General features: G+C 39.4%; 1 long non-coding RNA gene across 1 annotated transcript in view; it reads left to right on the forward strand.

The window, feature by feature from the left end:
* The window catches only part of LOC135320492 (uncharacterized), a 49,020-nt gene that overhangs the window by 13,871 nt on the left and 9,745 nt on the right, over positions 1 to 25,404 (forward strand). The window contains exon 4 of the long non-coding RNA XR_010379641.1: positions 22,589 to 22,686. This is a non-coding gene — a long non-coding RNA (uncharacterized LOC135320492). The remainder of the gene's footprint in view (positions 1 to 22,588; positions 22,687 to 25,404) is intronic.

Here is a 25,404-nt window from a genome sequence, read left to right on the forward strand (position 1 = left end):
AAAGGAGTTTATTTATTTATCTATCTAAAGCCTATGTGGGAATAAAACTTAAAAGAGAGAGAGAGAGAATTTTAAAAGAATGGAGGAAAAGAAGGTTTGAAAAGAGTGTATAATCAATAATAGAAGAGCAAGTTGAAGCAGAATAGGAATCGAGTTGAGATATCTTTTAAGAATCTTAATAAAAAGAAGAGAAAATTCAAAATACAATATTTGAAACCTGTGACTAATAAATAACAGATCAAAACCAAGAGAATATAAATGAAATGAGAATTGTAAACATATAGGACTGTTTAAAAATAAAGATTAAAAATGTAATAGGAATAAAACAGATATAAAAAGATTTTAAAAACAAAGATGTGTTCTCCTAGAGACTGTGTGCTCTTAATGGTTTTATTGAGAGGCCTTTGTGTCTTCGCCCTGTTTCACAAACTCACCTTGCTCTGTTTGCCCCCTTGTCTGTGCTGCTCACAGTGTCTTTCGGCAAGAAGATTGCACCCCTCCAACACTGGGTCAGGTGATCCTTTCCTTTGTGGTGGGTGGGTGGGTCACTCCCCCTCCAGATGCTGCAGTCAGTGCTGGGCCAGTTGCTCCATATGTGGGCTCAGCTTCAAAAGTAACAGCTTTATGGAGATATAATTCACATACCATAAAATGCAGCCTTTGAAATTGTGCATTAGGATTTTAAGTACATTTCAGTGTTTTGTAGCCATCACTCCCAAAAAGAACCAGTACCCTTTAGTAAGTCACTCCCTAAACTTCCTTTCCCTTAGACCCCAGCAGCCACCACTCTACTTTCTGTCTCTACGGATTTGCCTGTTCTGGGCATTTCATATAAGTAGAACCATACAGTATGCTGCCTTTTTTGATTGTCGTCTTTCATTTAGTGTGACGTTGTCAAGGCTCATCCATGGTGTAGCATATATCAGTACCCAAAGTCCTTTTTGTGTTCAAATAATATGCCATTGTTATAAATACACCACTTTGCTTATCCATCCATCAGTTGATGATGAATAATTCTGCTGAAATGCTCATGGACAAGTTTTTGTGTGAACACATATTTTCAGTTCTCCTCAGGATATATCAAAAAATGGAATTGCTGGGATGTATTCTACTTTTAACATTTTGAGGAATTGCTAAAGTAGTTTATAAAGTGACTGCACCATTTTATATTTCCAGTAGTAATGTATGAGGAGTCCAGTTTCTCCACATCCTCATCAACACTTTTTATTACCGAGTTTATAGATACATATTTATATATCATATATCATATATATTTGTCATCCTAGTTGGTATGAAGTGGCATGTCATTGTGCTTTTGATTTCTGTTTCCCTAATGCCTACTGATGTTGAACATCTTTTTATGTGCTTATTTCCCATTCGTATGTCTTCTTTGGAGAAACATCTATTCAAATTCTTTGCCCATTTTAATTGTATTTGTCTTTGTATTTTCATGTTTTAAGTCTCCTTTGTCTATTCTGGATAAAAAGTCCCTTATCAGGGAAAATATTGGAAATATTTTCACCCATTCTGTGAATTGTCTTCTTACTTTGTTGATGAAGTCCTTTGAAGCACAGAAGTGTTTAATTTTACTGAAGTCCAGTTCACTTGATATATTTTCTTTTGTTGTTTGTGCTTTTGCTGTCATATCTTAGAAGTATTTGTACTTCAAAATCTTGAAGATTTTCTCATTGTTCATTTTCTAAAAGTTTTATAATTTCAGGTCTGTGATTTATTTTGAGTTAATTTTCATAAATGGTGTTAAGATAAAAGTTCAGTTTTCTTTCTTTCCAGGTGTATGTTCAGCTGTCCCAGCATCATTTTTGTAAAAATTAGTTTTTTCCCGTTGGATTGTCATGGAACCTTTACGAAAAATTAACTGGCTACATGTAAGAGTTTGTTTATGGACTCTCAGTTCTTTTCTCTCAATCTATTTGTGTGTCCTTTATGCAAGTACCACACTGTATGGATTACCATTTTGTTACTGAGTTTTGAATTTGGAAACTTCAAAACTTTGTTCTTTTTCAAGATTGTTTTGACTATTCTGGGTATCTTGCATTTCCATAGTTTTAGGAACAGTTTGCTCATTTCTCCCAAAAAGCCAGATTTGCATTGAATCTATAGGTCATTTTGAGGACAAATGCCATCCTAACAATGATAAGGCTTCTGATCCATGAACACAGAAGAGCTTTCCATTTATTTTAGGTCATTTTTAACTTCTATCAGTAGTATTTTAGTTTTCAATATACAAGTTTCAGACATTTTCCTCAGTATTCCACATATTTTTCTTAATATTCCTAAGTATTTTATTCTTTTTGATGCTATTGTAAATGAAAATGTTTCCTACATTTTATTTTTAGATTATTCACTGCTGTTGTATAGAAATATAATTACTTTTTTATATATCGATTTGTGTCTTACAATTTTGGTCAAACTATGTTTTTAATTCTAATAGTTTTTTTTCTCTCTCTCTCTCTCTCTTTTTTCTTTGTGGATTCCTTGTGATTTCAATGTATAATATCATGTCATCTGGAATTGAAATAGTTTTATTTCTTTCTTTCTAATCTAGAGGCTTTATTTTCTTTGTCTGTTTTCTTTGACTAGAACCTCTAGTACAATGTTGATTTTGGGAGGAAATAATTCAGTCTTTCACCATTATGTATGATCTTTGCTCCAGGTTTTTCATAGATGTTCTCTGTCAAGTTGAGGAAGTTCTCTTCTATTCCTAGTTTTTATCTATTATTCTATTAATATGGCATATTACATGAATTGACTTTTGTATGTTGAAGTGCCTTTGCATACCTGGATACATTCCACTGAATTGTGGTCTATTTTATATGTTAATGGATTGGATTTGCTTTTATTCTGTTGAGGACTTTTGCATTTATATCCATAAGAGATAGTCTTTAGTTTTCTTGTGATGCCTTTGTCTGGTTTTGGTATCAGTGTGATACTCGTGTCATTGAATGAATTGGGAAGTGTGCCCACCTCTTTATTTTTAGACGAGTTTGTGAAGCATTTTTTTGTTTGTTTGTTTTTTGTTTTTGTTTTTTCTTTAATTAGTTGATGGAATTCACCAGCAAAGCCATACTGGCCTAGCATTTCCTTGTGGGAATGTTTTGGATTACTGTTTCAGTCACTACTTATTGTAGGATTATTTGAGTTTTCTATCTCTCCTTGAATTAGATTTAGACACATATCCTTCTAGGAATTTATCCATTTCATCTAGATTATCTCATTTATTGGCTATACAAGTATTCATGGTATTCCCTTATATTCCTTGTTATTTTTGTTACGGCAGTAGTGACATCCTTCCTTTCATTTCTCATCTTAGTAATTTGAACCTTCTCTCTTTTTTTCTTCAGTACTAGCTAAAAATTTGTCAATTTTCTTGATCTTTTCAAAGAACCAACTTTTCTTTTTGTTGATTATTCTCTGTTCTTCATCTATTCTCTATTCCATTTATTTCTGCCTTTACTATTTTGATTAGAATATTTAATTCATTTACATTAATGTAATTTCTTATCAGGTTGAAGTTACATCTGCTATCTGCTTTCTATATGACTTTTTATTTCCCCAATGCTCTATTACTACACTTTTTTTTACAAAGTAGGCATTTTCAAGTGTGCCATTTTAATTTGTTGTTTATTTTATCTTTTTCTTCTCCTCCTCCTCCTCCTCTTCCTCCTCCTCCTTTTCCTCCATTGCCCTGGAGATTATTATTAACATATTGTTTTAAAGAAATCTAGTTCACATGAATGCCAACTTAATTTCAATAGTACACAAAAACTTTGCTTTGATATCAATCTTTTCCCTCCCCCTCCTCATGCTGTCACTGTCATACAAGTTACACCTTTATGCATTTATAAGTGCTACTACACTGTTTCATAAGTATTGTTTTATGTAGTTGTCTTTTACATCAAATAGAAGAAAACACGTACATGTAATACTGTATTTATACTGTTTTATTTTCTTACTCATGTAGTAGTGCTCTTTATTTTTCAGGTGAGTGTCTTTTCATTTACACCTGCTGGACTATCCTTAGTATTTCTTGTAGGGCAGGCCTGCTAGCAATTGATCCTTTCAGATTTTGTAGAAGTGTGTTAATTTCTTCTTTTTTTTTTTTGAAGAATCATTTTGTTGGCTATAAAATACTTGGTGACAGTATTTTCCTTTTATCACTTTGACGATACCATCCCACTGCCTTCTGGTCTCCATGGTTTTTGATGAGAAATCAACTGTCTTACTGAGGAGCCTTTGAATATGTTGAGCCTCTTTTCTCTTTCTGCTGTCAAGATTCTTTGTTCTTCTCTTTTGACACACTTAGTCTGATGTGCCTATTTTCGATGTCTCTACGTTCATACCACGTGGAGTTTGTTGAGCTGCTGGGATGTACAAATTAATGTTTTCATCAAATTTGGGAAGTTTTCAGCCATTATTTCTTTATATACTTTTTCTACCCCTTTTTTTCTCTCCTTCCTTCTGGCACTCACATTATATATGTATTGGTATTGTTGATGGTGTCCAACCTATCTCTGACACAGTGTTCATTTTTTTCATTCCTTTTTCTTTCTGTTCCACAGACTGGATAATCTCAGTAGTTTTAAATTAACTGACTTTTTCTTCAACAAGTTCATATCTACAGAGAAATCTCTTATTGAATTTTTCATTTTAGTCATTATATTTGTATCTCTAGAATGTCCAGTTGGTTTTTAATGTAAATTTTATCTATTGATATTCTCTGTACAATGAGATGTTCACATACTTAAATTCTTTAGGCATGGTTTCGGTTAGCTCTTTGATCATATGTGTAATTCCTTATTTATGTCTTTGTCTAGTAAGTCCAGTGTCTGGGTTTCCTCAGGGAGTTTCTATTGACTACTTTCTCCCCTGTGTTATGGCCAAACTTTTCTGTTTCTTTGTACATCTTGTAATTTTCTGTTGAAAACTGGACATTTAAAATATTACAATATGGCAGATCTGAAAGCCAGATTTTCCTCATCTCCAGGGTTTATCATTGTTTCCATTGTCATTGCTGCTGCAGATATTTATTTAGTTACTTTCCTGAACAAATTCTGTAAAGTCTGTATTCTTTATCATGCATGGCCATGAGATCTGTATGTGTGCAGAAAGCCTAGTTGTCATCACTGTAATAATGATTGGACAGTGAATTCTTTCAATGCCTGGAGCCAATCGTTTGAGCTGTTGCCAGGTGGCTGTGTGCCTGCATGCTGAAGGATGCCCTCAGCACCGGCAGGCAGTCTGCAGCTATTCTGTAGACTTTAGTTCTTGCTTATGCAGAACCTCAAGTTCAGCCAGAGTTGAAGGCTTAAGATTTTCTCAGATCTTTCCTTGCCATATGCCACACATGTGTACGCACTTCTACAATTCTCAGAATTTTTTGGAGCTATTTAACCCTACCTCCACCCCCAGAAAGTCTCAATACTCAATTTTGCCTTCTAAGTTTCCTAGTCAGCATCTAATTAGCCTGTACTGGTACCACTGCCTCATGCAGTTGTAAAGTTACTCACTGCTGATTGTTTTCCACAAACACTCTGGGGACAGGCTGTTTGCACAGCATGAGTTTGAGATAGGTGAATTAGTGACAGCTCTCTGGGGGCGGATTTTTTGGGTAACTTCAAATCACTTCTGCCCCTTCCTTGATTGTGAGACTGTTGCTTTTAAAGGCCACCATTTAGGTGAGGATACGGGGATGGGGGTAGTTCAAGTTACGATATGACAAAACTGACTATCTTTATGGAGATTTAGCTGTTATTTTTTCTCAAATAAACATTCCCCTTATTGCTGGAAGCCTTGGTTAAATTTCCAGAGTTCTGCAGAGGTTAATTTTAACAAATTTTGCCATTGTCATTGCTTAACAGAGGAGTAAGTTTTCCAAGATTTTTACTCAGATATTGTAGAAGTGTATCCCATTTGCATTTGTTTTTAACTGAGTTACTTGCAAGAGTAACTAATTCTACAGCTCCAGCCCCATTCACATAAGAGTCCATCTGCATGGCTTCTCCTACAGGGAGAAGTGTGCAACCTGTTGTCCGTTTGTTGTTTTACTTATTAAAGTGTAGGGGTTTTTAAGAATATGCTCATGAATAGCCCTTTGTCATTTTTACACGTTACAAATCTTCCACTAGTCTGTGGCTATTTTTTTCCCTTTCTTTTAGTTGTTTTAATGAAGTTCTCAGTTTTAAGGATTTTCAGTATAGCAATATGTGGATGATGATTACACGGGTGAGGCATTTAACTACTGTCTAAACCTCAGTCTTTGCTCTGATTCACTGTCTAGAACATCTGAACATATCTACTGAACCCCATATACCAATGGACACTGACAGTCCAAATTAACAAAATGCTTTTTAAGTAAAGCAAAAAATATTATCTTTGACACTGGAAAAGACAAATTTCAAATTTACTAGCTGATCTTGTTTTCTGTGATCATTAGCTACATCATGTTTATAGAGCCGAGAGGCATATTGAGCTACTGATTTTATTTCATCGAATTTTAGAATGTAGAACACATTTCAGGCCCACTTATAGCACCATATGTGTATCTTTAAGGATATGTACATATGATGATGTCTTTATTATAAGTACCTTATTTTATTTTAAGTACCAACTGCTGTGAACCTCATTAAGGAAACCTTGGAACTGCGGGACTGAAATTTTTCACACCACCACCATCCCGTAGCATCTCTTTTGCACTTAGATGTTGTGTGGCAGAGTATTTTTCTGCTCCCTAGGAATGATCAATGTTGAAGGGGGAAAAAAATCCCTCCTCTAATAAATAAAGTCCAAATCACATATTTATCTGAACAATGGCCACCATTTTAGTCCACACCAATCCATCTACTCATACTGACTCAGAGTCCTTAACACAGACAATCCACAACTGTAGTCAGGGTCCTCAGCCCACGTTGTATCCCCTCCCCATTCTTTGTTGATTCTGACCTACTTTTGTCCAACACGTCCTGCCAGCCTCTTCGCTACCTTACTGCAGTTTTTAATTTTTACCTTTGAGTCCCAGGCTGTGCCTAGTGATTTCCAGAGAAACGCCAGACACCTGGCTCATCAGGAGGGGTGGGGAGGATTTCAGGAAGCTATTACCAAAACTCACTTGCAGATCAGTAAGTGGCTGTTGTGAGCATTCCTTCTAGATCCCTGCCATGCCCGCTGCATCCACCCCAGCAAAATAACGTAGCTCCTCCACCCACCTTTGCCTCCATTCATCTGGGTTTCTGCTTTAAGTGACACTCAGAAGCTGCTGATGGGCATTATATATATATATATTTTTTTTTATTTGAAGTATAGTCAGTTAAAATGTGTCAATTTCTGATGTACAGCACAATGTTCCAGTCATTCATATACACATATATATGTATGAATTCCTTTCCATAATATTTTTCATTAAAAGTTATTACAAGATATTAAATATAGTTCCCTGTGCTATACAGAAGAAATTTAGTTTTTTTAGCTATTTTTATATATAGTAGTTAATATTTGTAAATCTCAATCTCTGATGGGCATTTTTAAAGCCACATCTGGAACCCTTGCTGCAGAAGAGTCTGAGAAATATATTTTCAACCTCATAGCCTTTTGGTTAGGAAGTTGGAATAAAGGCTGAGCAGGCTCACCTAACTTGTCTGCCTTTGTGAGTAAAGAGGTGTGGAGATTCAAGGCCCAATGAAATGTCCCAGCCCTTCAGTAGCAAACTCTTAAAGCAACCAAAATGCTCCCATCTGCCAGAGCATGACTTGTCCTTAGATACTGCTGGCCATAACCACCAACGCTGTCTAATGCATCGTCTTCATCTGGTGCACACTTTCTTTAGATGTCTAATATCCTGATTAAGAGGACAAGCTGGTTTGGATTCCCAAGGTCACAGGCAGCCTTCTGCCTGACTTTGATGTATATATGTTCATTGAAGAGTCCTCTCTCAGATCAGCTAGAGCTGCCTGGTGTGTGGCTTGCCAGAGAATGTGGGTATATTGCTCCCCACCAGAGTCCTACCAGTTGTTTTATTGCAGGAAGAGAGAGAGCAAAAGAGACAGAACAGAAAGTTCTTGTCCAGCCTCAAACACAGTCACCCCTGCCCAGGGCCCTTGCTCTGGGACACGAAGAAGTACAGGTCAGCATCGACGTGGCCCTGGTGTACTCCAAAACATGGTGTGGTTTTACTGGGCTATCTGTGTCTTTCATGGATCCTGCAAAATTCTCCCCATTTGTGAAATGGGGTACTAAGGAACTCCCACCCATGCCTGTAGCTCCCAGGGTTTCCACCCTTATGGGTTTTGAGGATTTGCTGGCAATTCATTCTTTTACACCAGGTCATTTCTCAGTTACACGGCAGTCCTGTGACTTCCTCATCAGAACTACTCCTTAAGTTCGGGATTCAGTGAAAGATGCCATTCATGTTCAGGGAGGAGGAGGAAGACAGCACAGATCAGAATTTCTGTTTTGCTTTTTTTGTTGTTGTTGTTTTCATAAGCCGTCTCCAGTTGTCGAATAGACCCTGAGCAAATAAATGACTGTTACACTCCCATTTGAAGGATGAGGAAAATGACACTCAGGGAGAGGAGGCAAATATCCTGAGGTTCCAAAGACAAAAAGGGATGAGCACAGAATAAGATCCCTGCAAATTTCTTGGCTGTCATCAGCCTTTAGGTCAGTGACAGAGTGTCGTGTGTAGTAGTAAAGTTGTAGCGTGCATTTAGAAGGGTGCAGATATTCTTGTTTTAGTTGATACAATCACACTGTTTTGTCTGGGACTCTGAAAAAGAGAAATGGGTTAGAAAATGTTGGTTTCTCATCCTTGGTCCTTCCTCACCCTCACCCGTCTCATGAGATCAGTACTCATTCATTTCATCCCTGCCCACCTGTAGGTGATAAAGCACAGCATGATTTTCATGTCCTGCTTCACTGATTCTTGTGAAATTAGGTGTTTGAAGATAGGAAGTCATGAAAGGAAGCTGCTTTTTTTAAATAAAGTGCAGTAATTTTCTTAGCAGTGTAGGAAATTGAGGATTTTCTTCATTGAAAATCAATAGAGATTTCAAGAATATCTGTATTTCTGATGTGTAGATTAAAATGACAAAATCTAGAGGGATTACAGAAACACAAGGATGATACAAAAAGTATCTTTAAAGAGCTTTCCTAAGACTGGGCTTGTAAAGAGACTGTTAGTTGACAGAGACCCTCTTCTCACCCATAGTCCCTCTCCTTAGGTTGCAAAGGGCCAGCGTTTCCCCTGTGTGCAGTCCTGGTGCTTCAAGTGAGTTGTGGGGTAGGGCGGTGCACATGGTGCTGCCTTCAGTTTGTCCACCCTAAGTAACCTCTAACAGTCAAGGGGCGAGTGTGTTGTAACGGCATGAACCATGCGCCATGCTCTCCGGGGTGTGTGCCCATCTCAGCTCATCCCAGCTCAGGTGATGGCAGAGCAGAGAGTGGTGGCAAGAGGTCAGCCATGAGTAGCAGGGAGCACCTGTAGTCAGCTGGGACCCAAGAGGCTAGGAGTTCCAGGTGGAAATCCCAGGACTTCCCACAGCTCATTCATTCAGCTAATACTTCTCCAGCACCTGTGATGTGCTGGTGCTTCCTTTGTGAACAGAACCAAATCCTTGTCCTCCTGAAGTTGATGTTCTAGTGGAAATAAGAAATGATACACACAGGAGCAGATCCTGGTCAGGACACATGAGTGCTGTCTATTTTGGCGTGCACAAGGTGAGATCCTTTGAGAAGGAATGTATGATACAGGAAAATGTGAGGGAGAGGATGGCCATATCCCAGGTCGTATTTGGGTCCCTGGGATGCACCTCACCAAGTGTGGGTCCTTGGTTTGCCCAGCAACGAATTCGAGAGCCACAGTTCAGTAAAAGTAGATTTATTCAGAGAGATATATACACCATAGACAGAGTGGGCTGTTTCAGAAGGCAACAGAAAGGCCATGAGGCATGGGGGTTGGGTGCTCCAGTTTAAAGTAAAAGTAGATACACACTCCACAGACAGTGTGTGTGCTGTCTATCTCAGCAGAGAGAGCAACCACGAGGTGTGGGATTGTTAGATTTTATGCACTCAGTATCTTCATATGCTAATAAGTGGGAGGAATATTCCAACTGCTTTGGGAAAGGTGTTGGGATTCCCAGAAATTGGGCCACCACTCACCCTTTGACATTTTATGGTCAGCATTGAACCTGTCCTGGGACCTGTGGGAGTGCCATTTAACATCCTGCTGTATTTCGGTGAGTGTGTATTGAAGCTCAAGATCTACTGGGAGTTGACTTTTCCACCATCTTGGTGCTAAAGGCTGTGCCATTCCTTTATTGGATTTGCCCGGCCCCTTCCTTCCTTTCTCATGAGGGAGCTCTGGACTGATTGCACAATTGCAGAGCAGGGGACACAGTGGAAAGAACTTCATAAGTGGAAGGTGGAAGGCAGTGTTTTCAGTAGAATTCTCAAGTCAATTACAAAGTAACGGTCTTCTTTTTGCTGGGGGTACATGGTGTCACATGAGGGAACTGTGAGCCTTGGATACTGTAGTGAGTGGGCGGCTCACTGTGTATACTGTGTTGCTTCTTAGGTGGCCCGAGGACAGTTGGCTTATAGGTGACCCATTCCCTCAAGCAGGGGTCTCTTTGGGGATTTTCTGCATGTGAGGGTAACATGGGTCACTTGGGGGGCAGGACCAGCCAGTCACAGCTTGGTCCACAGTCACCTAGTGCCCTCAAGGCTTTCACCCCATGGATGCGTCACCTCCCCCTGGATGGGGACAAGGGCACAAGTGGTGGGGCAGCTTCTCAGTGGTGGAGGCATTGCTCTCCAGACCCAACACTCAACAGCGTGGACCCCTGGTGTTGGCCACAGTCTTGGCTAGATGAGGCTGTTCGGTAGCTGAGCTCATGAGACGTGGGTGCCATGCTTCCATTCTCACCAAGAGCTCTAGTTTCGAAGGTTCTCGTCAGACAGCCACAAATACTCCATAGCCCATAAACAAAGAACAGTCTCCTTCAATCGGGGAAGGGCACACAGAAGGAGAACGGATGATCCCGAGAGCAGGAGAGGACAAATCCGTCCTGCCATCAGGGATCTGACAGACGAGCCAGCTCAGTTCCTCTTACTAGTTGTTTACTTGAAGGATCTGGGGTATTTGGGTGACCTGCAAGTGTCAGGAAATAGTACACGAGGGCTTTGTAGATTTTCTGGTCCGGTGTTTACTCACCCCATTGTAGCTGTCGTGTAAGGAAACAAAACTTGTTGGACAACAGGCCATGGCCTCTGCTCCCTGGTGGAGCCAGGAGATTACAATATTAAGTACGACTGCGGGGGCATCATTTCTATGTTGAGAGGCCAGATGGCCTTACATAACTCTCATGCTGGATGTCTAAGTTGCAGAGGGAAACTGGATTCCATCCAGCTCTCCAGCCAAGGAGGATACCAGAAGTGGCCTCCGCCACCAACTGTGAGCTCTTTGCCTCCACTGACAGCAGCATCTATAGCAAAAAGCTGGGCTGCCACCTGCATTTCCGTGTAAACATCCGAGTACCCACAGCAATGGCCTCGTGAGGGTTTGTGTGCCCAAGGAAGCGGTGTGTGAGATGGAGGGAGCAGTGCCGGGGTCAGACACCGGGCGGGCAGGCAGGCAGTGACGACATCTGTGCAGCCCAGGGCCCATGGAACTGAGCCAAAGGGAGGCGGGTTTTGGAGCAGGGAGCCTGGGCAGTAGCGTGTTATTCGTAAGAAGATCCTGGGCTCTGGATCCACGAAGTCATTGGCTTGATTCCAGACACTAACCTTCATCTTGGGCAAATGTTTGAAGCTTTCTGTGACTCTGTTTCTTGGTGTCCCAAATGGGGACAATAGTAGCAATTACCTCTGAGAGTCAGGAGTGCCTTTATAGTTGTCATTTCATTACGCTCACAGCAGCCCACGAGCACGATTCTAGGTCCCCCAGTTTACACGTGGCAGACCGGTAACCTTTTAATCAGTAATCACGCAGCTAAGAATGGTCAGAACGAGCATTTGAATTTGATCCCTTTGTCCAGATTATTTCTATTCTCACCCAGTATTACTGGAAAAGTAGTAAACTCAGAAGAAACACTGCTGGGAAGTGGGTGCTTGAAACATGTTTGTCATTGGGGAGTGTTGAGTTCACATTCCTCACAGCCCATCCGAGGCTCCCTGCATCTCCGGCTGCCCTTGCTGGGGTCTGCAGGGCTCTGGGAAGCTTCTCCTTGATCTCTACCCCAAGGCTCTCTGCTCTCTACAGGTTGATTCTCAACCCTGACTGCTCAGTACAGCTAATGTCTAAAAACAAAAAAAATGGTGGGGAGGGTATGGCTCAGTGGCTGAGCACTTGCTTAGCATGCAAGAGGTCCTGGGTTCAATTCCAAGTACCTCCATTAAAATAAATAAATCTAACTACCCCCCCAAAAAAGGAAAGTATTTAAAAAACAAAAAACAGTACAAAGGCCCCACACCAGGCTGGGGCGCACTATGTTTTAAAGGCTCCCAGATGCTTCCCATGTGCAGGACGGTGAGAGCTACCCCTCTACATCTCTTCTCGTGAGCTTGTCCACTCACAACCATTAGCCTCTTGAAGCAGGAAAACTACTTGGCTCAGCCTAGAACTTTCTCCCGATTTCTAGACTTTTATTTGCCTATTGGACATCTCTCCTGGAGCCCACAGGCACCCAGCCAGAACTGAATCAGTTGTCTCCTCTCACGACTTGCTCCTCTTCCTGCCCTTCTTGTTTTAGGAAATGGCACTATAATTTAGGACACTGCCAAAGCCAGAAAGCTGGCCGGCATCTTTGACCTCTTCCTGCCCTTCCATCACATCTGTGGCCAATCCGTCCACCTGCTGAAATGTTTTCTTCTCTCTCCTCCTAGCGGGGCCTCAGCAGGCCTTCACATGAACCTGCCAATAGGTCTCCCTGCCTCTATCTTTTTTCTTTCTAGATCACTTTGCATGTCTCCTTTACCTTGGAGGCACACAGAGTCCTGTGTGATGTGCACCTGTGATCTCTCCACCTGGTTGCCTCACCTGCCTCCCACACCCTGTTCTCACTTCTAGACTATTTGCAGTTCCTGGAAGTGACCTGGCTCTCTTTGGCCTCCCTCCTTTGCATGTGCAGCTCCCCAGGGAGAAATGGCCTTAACATTATAACTTCACCTGATCACTTCTAGGGCATCTCAGAACTCACCACAGTGGTTCCCTCCTCTGGGAGAGCGTTGGCTACAGTTCCGGCTCTCTGCCCCGAGCACCCACTGCTGACTGTTATCCAAGCCGTCTTAACACGCCTCCTCAGCCATCATTTCATGATGAGTCCTGTGCACCTAGGAGCTCCCGGAAGCAGGGACTGTGTCTTTTTTCTCTTTATTCTCAGAGCATGGTAGAGACTCAGGTATAATGGTGGAGGGAACAGTGGTTATTCTGGAATTTCTCTAGAGTTAGGGCCTAGGGGTAACAGTCTGGTTGGAAGAAGGGCTTAGGGGATTTACCCTGAAGCCATATTTTTCAATAAACATTTCATGTTGTTTTTGTCTACTATTTGAAGTTACGAGTCTTAAAACAGATTGACGATTTCTAAAAATTACTTTACTGAAGATTGAGGAAAATGGCAGTTTTCCATATTTAAGAATATTATTTTAATTTTGTGTGACTGGGGTGGTGGAAAATAGAAATGCAAGGGTTACTAAAGCATTGTTATCCCCTTCCCCACCCTCAGGTCCTTTGGACAGAAGAGACAGGGATGTGAGGAGAAGGCTTGGAGGGTGGACCGTGCACTGCTTTTAAATTGTGACAGTTAATTTTACTTTTTTTTAATTTTCTTTTTTAATGGAGGTACTGGGGCTTGAACCCAGGAACTTGTACATGCTTAGCACGTGCTCTACCACTGAGCTATACCCATCCCCCTGATATTTGTGTTTTTAGTGGGCATAATGTGCTGGTAGCAGGTACTTTAGCATCAGACACAGTCACCTGCGTCTGACCATCACGTTAATAACTTTTTCTTGAGCTAGAGAGCTAGTCTGTTTCCAAAAGTTCAATAAATAATCTACATTTTCTTTTTTCTTAAAAAAAGGCATTAACTCATGTTTCTCTTTAGTATCGCCTATAAATAAATGTGATTTTATTAACCGTTTACGAAAGTGTTAAGGGTAATAAATATTAAGTACTGGTTTCTGAAGCATCAGTCATCACTGAAGATCCACATTCTGCTGTTCTCTCTCTCTGTTAGTCACCTTACTTCTGGAGTTCTGGAAGCGGCGCCAGGCAGAACTTGAGTAAAAATGGGACACGTTTGAACAGGAAGAACAAGTCCAGCCAGAATAGGAGGCGCGGTGTCCCCACGTGGAGACAGATGAGATTACCCAGGAAAAGCGGGCGCTGTTTAGATGCACTTTAGTCTGTTTACTTCTGGGCTTGTCAGCCTTGGCTGCATGTTGGAATCACCAGGGTACCTTAAAAAATGTTGTTGCCTGGATTCCATCACTGCTAACTCGGATGGTACTTAGTGGCCTTTGGTGCATTCTGGCATAGGGAAGTTTTTAAAGCTCCTCTGGTTATTCTAATGTGCAGCCAAGTTGAAGGAGCACTGACTGGAATGGTGTACACAGAAGAGAAGTGTGGTCCTTCATTCATAGTAACAGTAAAAAGGGGGAAAAGAAAAAGTCTTGTATAAGTGTATAAGAAAAGAGGCATTGAATTTTATCCTTTCATAACACCAATAAATAAATGCAAAATATAAATTAGCTGCTATGACATAGATGTAGGAGGAAAGACACATTGGTTTTTATAGTTGACTCCCATTTTTTCACATGTGCCTTCATTATTGCCGCCTCCTTTTCATCGTAGACTAGGTGCCCCTTTGTCTTTAACTAAGTCACGGTCACTGCTCCCACTTCCGTTTGGGATGTGCACAAAGCAGCATGACTCTCATCCTAAAGTCAGAGAAGGGTTAGGAGAAGCAGGGAAACATTTGTTGAGATGCCATCAGTGTTTGAGCAGTGTTTGAGCTAGGCATTTTATATAATTGGAAATGTAAATTTATTGCTGCCACTCCTGCTGCAAAATTAAAAAAATAAAACTATATATCTTTGTATCAACGTTCCAGAGCTATGAAAAGATGATTTTTTGAGTCATCTGTATTATTGCTTCTTTCCATCAGCTGAGATAATTTAGAGCTGATGGTACTTGCAGTCAGCAGCAGCAGGACAGTATGTTGTGAACATGAATAACTCTTGGAAAGAAAATGCTTTTACTAGGAGCATCTGAAAATGTCTCCAACTATAGATTTAATAAATTGAATCACAGATCTACAGAATGTTGGCACTGAAAAGTTCTGGAGGGAGCAGGTAAAACTCCTCTTTTTATAAATGGAAAAAAATGAGGTTCAGCTACCAATAGAAAGTGACATTTGTCTTTTACAATGTAATAAGCTTCTAATAATCCCCATTATGAATATTTCCCATTGTTTACAACTGAAGATGGGGGTCAAAGCATATGTTGGTAAAAGACTGTACATTCAGAGTTGAAAGCTGAAACTTAGACAAAATTAGATGTTCATAATGCTTTTGAGTCCTGAAAAACAAAAACGTATCATATTGGCAGCATACAAAAAATACTGAAGAAAAGTTTTTTGGTCATTTAAACTGCCAATTTTAAATTTAAAATTGCCAGCTAATAAGTTTAAATTTTCATTAGAACATGCTTGTTGAAAAATTGAAGATGAAAACTCATTTCACTTTATCGTACTTCCTTTTTTAAAAAATTGCCTAATATTTTTTGTTTAGTTTTTTAATTGAAGCATTTTACTTTACTTGCGAAAGTATGCTCCATTGTTTAGAGAGGCCAGCGTTGTGGTAGTGAGAGCTTGGGAATGAAGTTGCCTAAATTCATATTTGAACACAGCAGCTTGCTTCCTGAGTGATCTTGGACAACTTAACTTCTCTGTGCCATAGTTTCCTATAAAATAAGAATAAGAGGGTTGCTTCTTCATGACTGTGGCAATGACGGGTCGAAGTAATGTACAGAATCTACTTGGAAGACTTCCTGGCACAGAGGAAGGGCCATGTACTTAGGGACAGCTATTATTATACTATATCTGTTTTTATAATCCAGGTAAACCTTGATTCTTACTGATTTCATCTCTTAAAAATATTCGAAATATAAACTCTAAAATGTAAACTCTAAAACTTCATAGTTGTAGCTAATTAACACATAAAGCTCAACCAAGAAACACACAGTGGAGACCAGTTAGCTGCCGACACCTGTGAAACATTCTGTCCTGCACGGACTCTATGCTGTCACTACCGTCACTTCTGAAATCTAAGGCAAGCTCAGGCCTCGTCAGGTACCCAGACCCCCAAGCTCAGACCATGGCAGGGAAATAGTTTACTGTTCACATATGCATTTTCAAAAAATAGTATTAAAATGAACACTGTACGTATTTTGTTGTTTGTTTGACATCGTTAACGGAAAAGAAAAGAACAAAAAAAAGGAAAAAACCCATGCAATTACAAATAATGAGGCTATGTCTGAAAATTATTTTTTTTAAATTATGTTTAGGATTTATTGACCAATTAGGAGAAAAGTCATTTCATTGGTGTAATCCCTTGATTGACTTAACTTGTTTTTTTAATTAGGAAGAAGAGAGTTTTCCATTTACCACCTGGGGAAAGTTTATACATATAACCCTTTGTGCAAGTGCTCTTTTTCTGGGTAAGAACCTGCCACAGACTTTTTAAAATCTAATGTGAAATCCTGAGAAAACTGAAAATCAAGCTGGGAACTATGAAGTCTCATAGAGAAAACTTTTTCCAGAGAACATCTGAGCCAATGCAGGGCGCCACTCTGGAGGTTCCAGAGTCTCTTCTGCTCACAGTGCTTCCCCCTATTCTTTTCTCCTCATTTGTTCAAATCAGATCAGTGGTTTAGGATTCTCCAGGGTCTGATTAAGAGACCAGATGGAGGCATTAAGATTTCTAAAATTTTCCAAGAGTAACAACCAAGGTAAAATGTCTAAGAATAACCTAAGAAAAGGATAGTAGGAACTATCAAAAAATAAAAGTAAAAACTACTGAAAGATATAAAAGATGCTTTAATCACATGATTCTAGATTAAAAGATCATATCTCCAAAATATCAGAAGTTATAAAATTGATTTGGGGTTTATTGTGAATAAAATCATATTAGTAATATAATAATTAATAAGATAATGAGACTTTTAGTAGTTCAAGAATAGCCAGATTAGAAAATAGGACAGGAAGTCCAGATATGGGCTCTGATATCAATAATAATTTAATATAAGAGATGGAAGGCATTACAAATCAGGGAGATAAATAAAGGTTATTCAGTGAATGGAACACTCGTTAGCTACTTGGGGGGAAAAGAAAAGATTGAAATCATACAGTGAACCATATATTGTGAGAAATTCCAGAAACATTTAAAAAGTAACACAATTAGAAAAAAACTAGAAATAAATATGGATGTTTACACAAACTCTAGATGAACAGTAAGTTTCTGAGGAAAGTATACAAAATTTCCATGCATCAGAAGCATCCTAATTTTAAACAAAACACCAGAGGATGTTATTTGTTTACAAATCCAACAAGGGGCTAATTCCTTCAATACATAGAGAGTTCAGATCACTTCAAAGGTAACATCAAAAAATCTCAGGAGCATAGAAGGCAGAGAAAAGGAACACACATTCACAAAGAAAAATAGATGTCACACTCCAATGGTAATTCACTCAGTGCACATCAAAATGAAGTAGTTTTCCACCTCTCAAGTGACACAGCTCTGTTTATGAGGATGAAATGCCAGTGATCACCAATCCCATGCCTAGGTTACTGGATATTTTTTGTGAAGTATGGTTGATTTACAATGCTGTGTTAATTTCTGGTGTACTCCTCAAGCTTTCTTAGAAAGCAGTCTGGCAGTTGATATCAAGAGTCAAAAATATTCCTATGTTTTAATCAACTAATTCAGCTTTGAAAAACTTTTAATCAGGAAGTATTTCAAAATGGCAGGGAAAAGTCAGTACGGATGCAAGTCACAGACATATTTTTATATGTATATATATATATATATAAAATCTCAGCCAAAATATTCTTCCAAACGTTCACAAAGTAGAATAGTTTGCAGCCATGAAAAAGTGTGTCCATGAAAATATTTTATGACATGTCAAAGTGTTACACTTACGATAGGCTTGAGAATAAAATTAATATATAAAATGATTTGTAATATACAAACAATGTACCCTTCTGAAGGAATTATGTCTATAGGTAGAAGCATTTTCCTTAATTTATTTTTTATTCATTTTCAGAGTTGGAGTCCTTTCATTGTAGGTGACAAAATCAATTTCCAATGTGTTTAAACAACACCCAAAAAATGAGGATGCATGGGATTTATTGGTTCCTGTAAATGAAAACCTCAGATCTGAGGTCTGGCTTCAGTCAAGGAGAGATACTGTAGCCCAGATGATGTCAAGGGCTGGTCTTGTCCTGTCTTCATTCTGTGTCCAATGATGTCTCAGCATGCTGCTTCTAGGCACTCAGCATCCCAGATCATCCATCCAAACCAAGAGAGGTCTCTTTGGCAGCTTCCTCTCTTGATAGAGGAAGCTTATCATTCACATGGGCACAAGCACGTATCTCCTCACATAATAGTGGCTCTTACTGGGTTATTTGCCAATTCTCCAATCATGTGTGAGGCCAATACAATGAGGGGTATTATTTGTCTTAAACCAACTGAGATCTACCTCTGGTGCTTCAGAAAGAGTTGGTTAATCGAGCTTAAATCACAGGACTAAAAACAAAAGGGAGGTTATTTATCCTAAAGCAAATTCTGGGCCCTCATCTAAGACTGAGGACAGATCCAGGACAACAGTTCTGTCCAGTACTGAGTACTTTCAAATTATCTTTAATGAGCAAATGTTAAAATTATGATCAGAAAAGATGATAAATAAGAAGAAACTTGAGGAAGGAGAATGGAAAGCTTTCCTGTTTCATAAGAAATATTGAACCCATTAAGTGCTTGGAAGAAAAATGGAAATGTGTCAAGTTTGTAAAAGTTCTGAAATGAATTACAATTGATTTCACAGACCATGTAGTAGACAGTGCTCTACAGTTAGTGTGTCTTTGGGCTCTTTGAGTATTTCAGTTCTTTCACTTAATAGTTGCTTCATTTGGGGCAATTTGCATCATCTCCATGTGGCTCTATTTCCTCATCTGTAAAAGAGATATAATATTACCTTCCCAACAGGGTGATTGTGAGGATTTAGAAAAATAGATGTGTGCTGAAGCAATAGTAAGCATTTAAAGAATCTTAACTATTAAGATTACTTAATACATAATTAAAAAATTATTATGCAGACTTTTTAAAAATGCATAGTATTTAAATAGCCTATATGTGCTGTACAAGAGAGGAAGGCTTAATATACCTTGTATAATACATTTTTCACAGCCTTAACTAATTTTCACATTTAATCACACACACACCAAAAAGTTATTCCTTTCACAATCATGAAGGCTTACTGTGAAGAAAAGGATGATGAAAGAGAGTAGAGGAGAAAATAAAATGCTTTCTCTACAAAGTGATGGCTTAAAAACTAAGAAAAACACCTTTTTAAGACTTTGGTCACCATATTCATAGCTAATACTTAGGTATAGTTTTTCACATGCCTGTGGTTAATGTTCTAATTGTTTTCACAATTAGTAAATAATTGACTCATCACAATAGTCCTATAAATTGCTATTATTATCCCCCCATTATATGGGTGAGGAGATTGAAGCCCCTAGAAGTTAAGAAATTTGCACAAGGCCCCACAGCTAGCATCGGAGCTGGGATCCAGATGCAGGAGTGTGGCTCCAGGAGGGGTTTGTAAACACTCCATCTGCTCTCCCCTGCAGGTGCAAGCCAGCCTCCCGCTGTTACTGTAAATAACATGATGTGGTTCACCTAGTCTTGAAATTCACATTCTTTGTAGCTTTCTCTCTGGGGCAGCCATCAGGAGCAGCCAGGGACCCTGAGTACATGCTTCTGGACTATGACCAAGAAGGTAGATGGAAGGAAAACAGTTTAAAAATGGTACCTTTAATGTGCATTCTTCAGTGGGCAGAAAAATACCTGCCTAGTGAGGAACTGAAGCCTTACCAGCCACGTGCAAATTATGCTTCAGACACTCCCGTTGCCCTTGAATCCACACAGTCAGATCTACAATGGATCAGGGACATGAATCTTGTGCAAATGCAGGGAGTAGGAGTACCTGCCATTTTAAGATCTCAAGGAGTATGAAAAGCATGTGAAGCTTTCATCAGCAGAGACCTGCAGTCACTTCCACTATTTCCCTCAGGGCATGTCCACAGCTTCACTGGTCCTATTCAGAATGAAGATGACAGCTAGCACCTGCTGACCCCTGAATCAGTGATAGGTTCTCCCTTGAAAGGAAGCATATCCCCTTCATGGGTTACAACTAGTTCATAACCTAAATAATTCTATAGATGTAGAAGGGATACTTTCATTGGTTCTGCTATCACAGACTTGTCTCCAAAAGAACATGCCACCAGTTACTCCATTTTCAGCCATTTAAAGATATACTTAACAGGCTTCCTTCTTTAGTGCAGTTTTAGGTTTACAGAAAAATTCACAGAAAGTGGAGTTCCCATATATTCCTTATGCCCTGCACACAGCTGCTCCTGCTGTCAGCATGTTACATTAGTGGATGCACTCATTCTTTTTGACATCCTTCATTCCTCCTCCCCTAAAATTTAACATGCCGGATATTCACGTCTCTTGTGGCATTTACATGCGATTTACATCACTTCTCAGGTTTATGTGAGGTTTACAGCACGTGCATGTTGTCTGTTTAAGCGTAGATTGGGGGCAAGTTTTCTGTGTAAAAATATGATCATTAGTGAGCCTTATGCTGCTGGGCATTTGGGTTGTCAGGTCCTGTTGACCATTGCTTCAGTTATTGGGATCACTGTCTACGGACTTTCAGTGTTCATTGTATTTTCAGCAGAACTTCCCAAGAACCTGAATGGAAGAGACCCAATCCAGAAGTACCTGACTGTGCAGGTGGGCCACGCCCATCACTGCTTCCCTCATCAGTTTTAACATCATCGTGACCCTGAACGCCATATATGAGAAAGTGGCAATCAAGATGACTGAGTCTGTTAAGCTCCTTCTGCAGCTGAGGTCATTTCTACACCAGTTTTAGAACCAGGTCAAAACAGAGACTTTATCTTTTAGGCACTTCAATTCCAGTACATTACAGTCTTTAGAAAACTTCAAGTGTAAACGTATTTTCTCTAGCCTATATGAGAAGTGAATTAGCTGCAACTATGCATTAGTAAAAGGGACAAAGAAAGCTTTAGAATGTCCAAGCTCTGTGTAAATATGTCAGTGCTTAATAATAATTTCAATTACATTAGATCATGTACCCTATTGTTGAAAGTAAATAGTCTCTCTATTGCAAATAAGTGGAAGAGGGTCGTGGTTCCAGTGGCAGATTTGCTTGTGCGTTACGGAGAGGACAAGTAATCACACTGTTATGTGTCCTCCCCCCATGCTGTTCCTGTTAGTGTAGCTCCATTCTCATCAGCTGTGGCTTCTATAACAAATGTTTCTTCTCTCTGGCTTGTATCCCAGCCAGCGGCTTAGCGGCCCTAGTTAACTGCTTCCCACACACTGCATGTGGCTGGGTCGTTCTCCCAGTTGTCTGCTCAGTGGTCATCTTCTGAAAACACTAAGACCAATTCAAATTTTGAACTAGGAGGATGTTTTATGTTCCCCAAATGCTTCTAGCAAGTTGCCCCGTGTTTTGTTTGTTTTCTTCAATAGTCCTACCTTCCTGCCGTTCAGGGAGACAAGAGAATTTCACTTAGCAGGATGTTTAGAAGTAGCTTTCTTTCAACTTACACCTGACAGAGGACAGTTCTTGCCCATTGGATACTGTTGTGCTTATAAATTTTAAGGAAAGGGTGACTTTTTTTTTTGCCTTGTGTGATATTGCATTCATAGTGGGAGAAACTCTTACAACAGTGTGTACAGTTGGAATTAACATAGTAGCTATTTTAAGGAATTCAAAACAGCTTATATGAAAAAAGTGTGAATTGTGTATATATATATATATACATACTTAGCTTGTTAACTCATGTGTCCGTGGCTTTGATTATGGTCTCAAAGCTGTTCACAGTTTTACAGACTTAACTTTTCTTTATTCTAGCTGCAGAGATCCCAAGGACCAGACTGACTGTGGGAACAACCTAGCCATGAAGGTGTTCTTCTTCCAGTTTGTCAAATACTACTCCTCGTGTTTCTACATCACATTCTTTAATGGCAGATTTGTGACTTATCCTGGAGATCTGGTGTATTGGCTGTGAAAATACAGAAATGAAGACGTGTGAATACAGCTTTGTGTTCGGACAGTCTAACCTGTTTCTTGTATTCTCTTAGTTGCCCAATGAAGAGTGTCTTTACTCTCTGTTCCTTAGATTTTTTTAGGCATAAAATAATGACTTTATTTCATGTTAGAGCTATCTAAAATTTAAATGAGATTTTCTTTCTAATATTCCAGTGTGACCCAGGTGGCTGTCTCCTTGAACTGATGATGCAGCTGACAATAATCATGGGAGGACAGTCCATCTGGAATAACATACAAGAGGTGTTACTTCCGTGAGTACTAAGTCATGTGATCTTGGGGTGAGAACGGCCCACCCATCCAAGTAATTTTCCTGCATGCCCATCTCTAAAACAGGGGAGACTCTCTGCTTATTAAAGCTCTCCAGATAAGATGATCCAGCCAACAGTGTAAACATACCTCCTGTTTAATAATTATGTTTAAATTCCTTCCTTTTTATGTTTAAATTAAATCCTCAAGTGCTATAGTTTCTGCTTATTAGCCCATCACTGGGGACTGACTGATCAGAGCCCGTTGAGAGATGGCCCTTTTTGGGGCCATGAACTAAGTTTTCCCACAACTTCCCGCAACTTTCTCCTCCTTTTATACATGCATTTAAAAATCCATAACAGGAATTTGTTGAGTGCCTAGTATGTGTTAGTCACTGTATTAAATGTTGTACATATATGTGTGTGTGTGTGTACAATTTAATCACCCAAACAATCCTTATTCTTATCTTCCTTTTCAAATGAAGATCCTGTGGCTTAAAGAGGGTAAATGATTTGCCCAAGTTCTCATTGCCAATAAGAGACCACTGTGGGACTCAGATGTAAGACCCTATCTCATGGAATTCATGTTCTTCTAAGAACAGAGACTCTCTTGGTGTCCTAAGGCACAGGGCTACATAATGTTTTAAGAGACACTTGTCTAAAATAATAACTACAGAGGTTTTGACTTACTGTTCTCTTCCTAAAAATGAGAAAAGCAGATGTTAGCAAAGGTCACACTGTCCTTTGGATTTTCACATAAGCCCTATCCCATATCAAAGTGGACATTCCAGTGTTATCTGCAATTTCTGAACATTTCAAGGAGCTTAGTGTATTCACTTTCTGTTGTAACAAGTATCCCCAAATGACATGGTAGTAGGAAGAAAAAGAAATAGTCTCCACTAAACAACACAAATTTAACCTTGTAGGGTTCTTGAACGCAGGAGCCTGCTGAAGTCAAAATATTGGCACGGCTGTTTCTGAAGGCCTCAGGGGAAACTGTATCTTTGACTTTTCTGGCTTCCAGAGGCCACCTACGTCTCTTGGCCTGTGACCTCTTTTCCTTCTCTCAAGGTCAGCATGGTTGTGTGCCTCTGACTCTGATCCTGTGGTCAAATCTCCTCTCCTGTCTCCCCTCTCCTGTCTCCCTCTTCCTACTTTAATGACCCTGGTGATTACAATGGGCTCACCTCTATAATCCAGCTCGTCTCTCTTAGAGAAGGCTGGTTAGCAACGTTAACCGCATCTGAAATCATAGACCCCCTTTGCAAGGGAAACTGACCTCTTCCTATTTTCTGGTGATAAGGACATAGACATATTGGGGGGGAACATTTTTCTGCCAACCACACTAAGCTTTTTAAGATAATTTCTGGCTTTGAGTTTCTGTCCTCATGAAACTGTTGATCTCTCTTCTGTCTTGCCTTCCACAAAATCATTCTGCTCCTGGCCAACCTAACTGCATTGCTCACCACTCTCTGTGGTGTCCCCCAAAACCAATTACACAAGCAATTCTTACTGTTGTTTGGAGCATGGAGGAGAAACTCAAACAACTTGAATTTTGAAATAAAAACCTCCATCATTTTACAATCTTTCATGCCACTATAAAAAAAATTATTTTTTTACTTAATTTTTTAATTTTTAAACTATTTTAAACTTTGTAACTTTTTTTAAACTTTACTTTTTTTCTTATCATCCTTCATTGTAAGCTCCAGAAACCTGCTACTCTGCCCACCGCATCCAAGTTCCCTTTCACTGTTTCTCCTCCCTTCCCTAACTTTCCTTCACTCTCCCTTATTACCAATTTTCTGTCCATTCTCTTTATAGGGCAGTTAAATTATTTTTTCTTTCCTTCTTTCTGTTTTTGCAGAGTGAACACATTTGTGTGTCAGTGTGTCCTTCCACATTTCTTCACAAGGTCTTCATCTTTCAGCTTCAGGATGGATTACTGTGGTCTGTCTCTAAACAAAGGCATTTCCCTTGTCCCCCAGCTCACCACGCCCCTCAAAATAAAGATTCTGATCTTTGCTGTGAAATGAATCTTTTTTTTCCCAACTGTGCAGTAGACAACTCTTACCCTGAGCTCAAAGTCAGATTTCTCCAGAGGAGTAAAAGTAGCTCATGTGCAAATAATACTACTTTTCTCTGTGAAAAGAAATAGATCAGATAGAGGAAATACTTAACTCAGATTACTCAAAAGCATTTCCTGAAGGAAATAGGTTAATTATTTAACACTAAATTTTGTTGAATCTGGTTATCAGTGAGCTATTTTTACCAATCAAGAAGGATATATTTCCTAAATTGGTACTGAGCAATTCATGTGAAATGAAACTTGCTCACATTAACTAGTTTAAAGTAAAGGATGCATTATAGTATCTGTGGTCTGTTTATACCTTCGCTTAAGTAAGCACATTGTTGTAGGTTCCAGTGAGCTGAACTTTGCCTACATGTATTTCTACTCTGGGCTAAAATATTTAGGGAAAATATTTTGAATTATGTTTCCCTTTTTTGAATACCAGAAATTCTGAATGGTAGCCAAGTTCGAGGGTGGCTTGTGTTTTCCTCACTGCCTCTTCTCTTTGTATAAGGTGCCAGTTTCCTTCTTAATTTTTCATATAATATCCTAACATACTAAAGATCTATCAATTACTCTTGCTGCCCCAAAACTATACCCATCCTCAAAAATACATCGGAAGGGAAAAGAAAACTTATCAAAGTTAGTGACTATTT

The sequence above is a fragment of the Camelus dromedarius genome, unplaced genomic scaffold, assembly GCF_036321535.1.
Source record: "Camelus dromedarius isolate mCamDro1 unplaced genomic scaffold, mCamDro1.pat HAP1_SCAFFOLD_117, whole genome shotgun sequence".
Lineage (NCBI taxonomy): Eukaryota > Metazoa > Chordata > Mammalia > Artiodactyla > Camelidae > Camelus > Camelus dromedarius.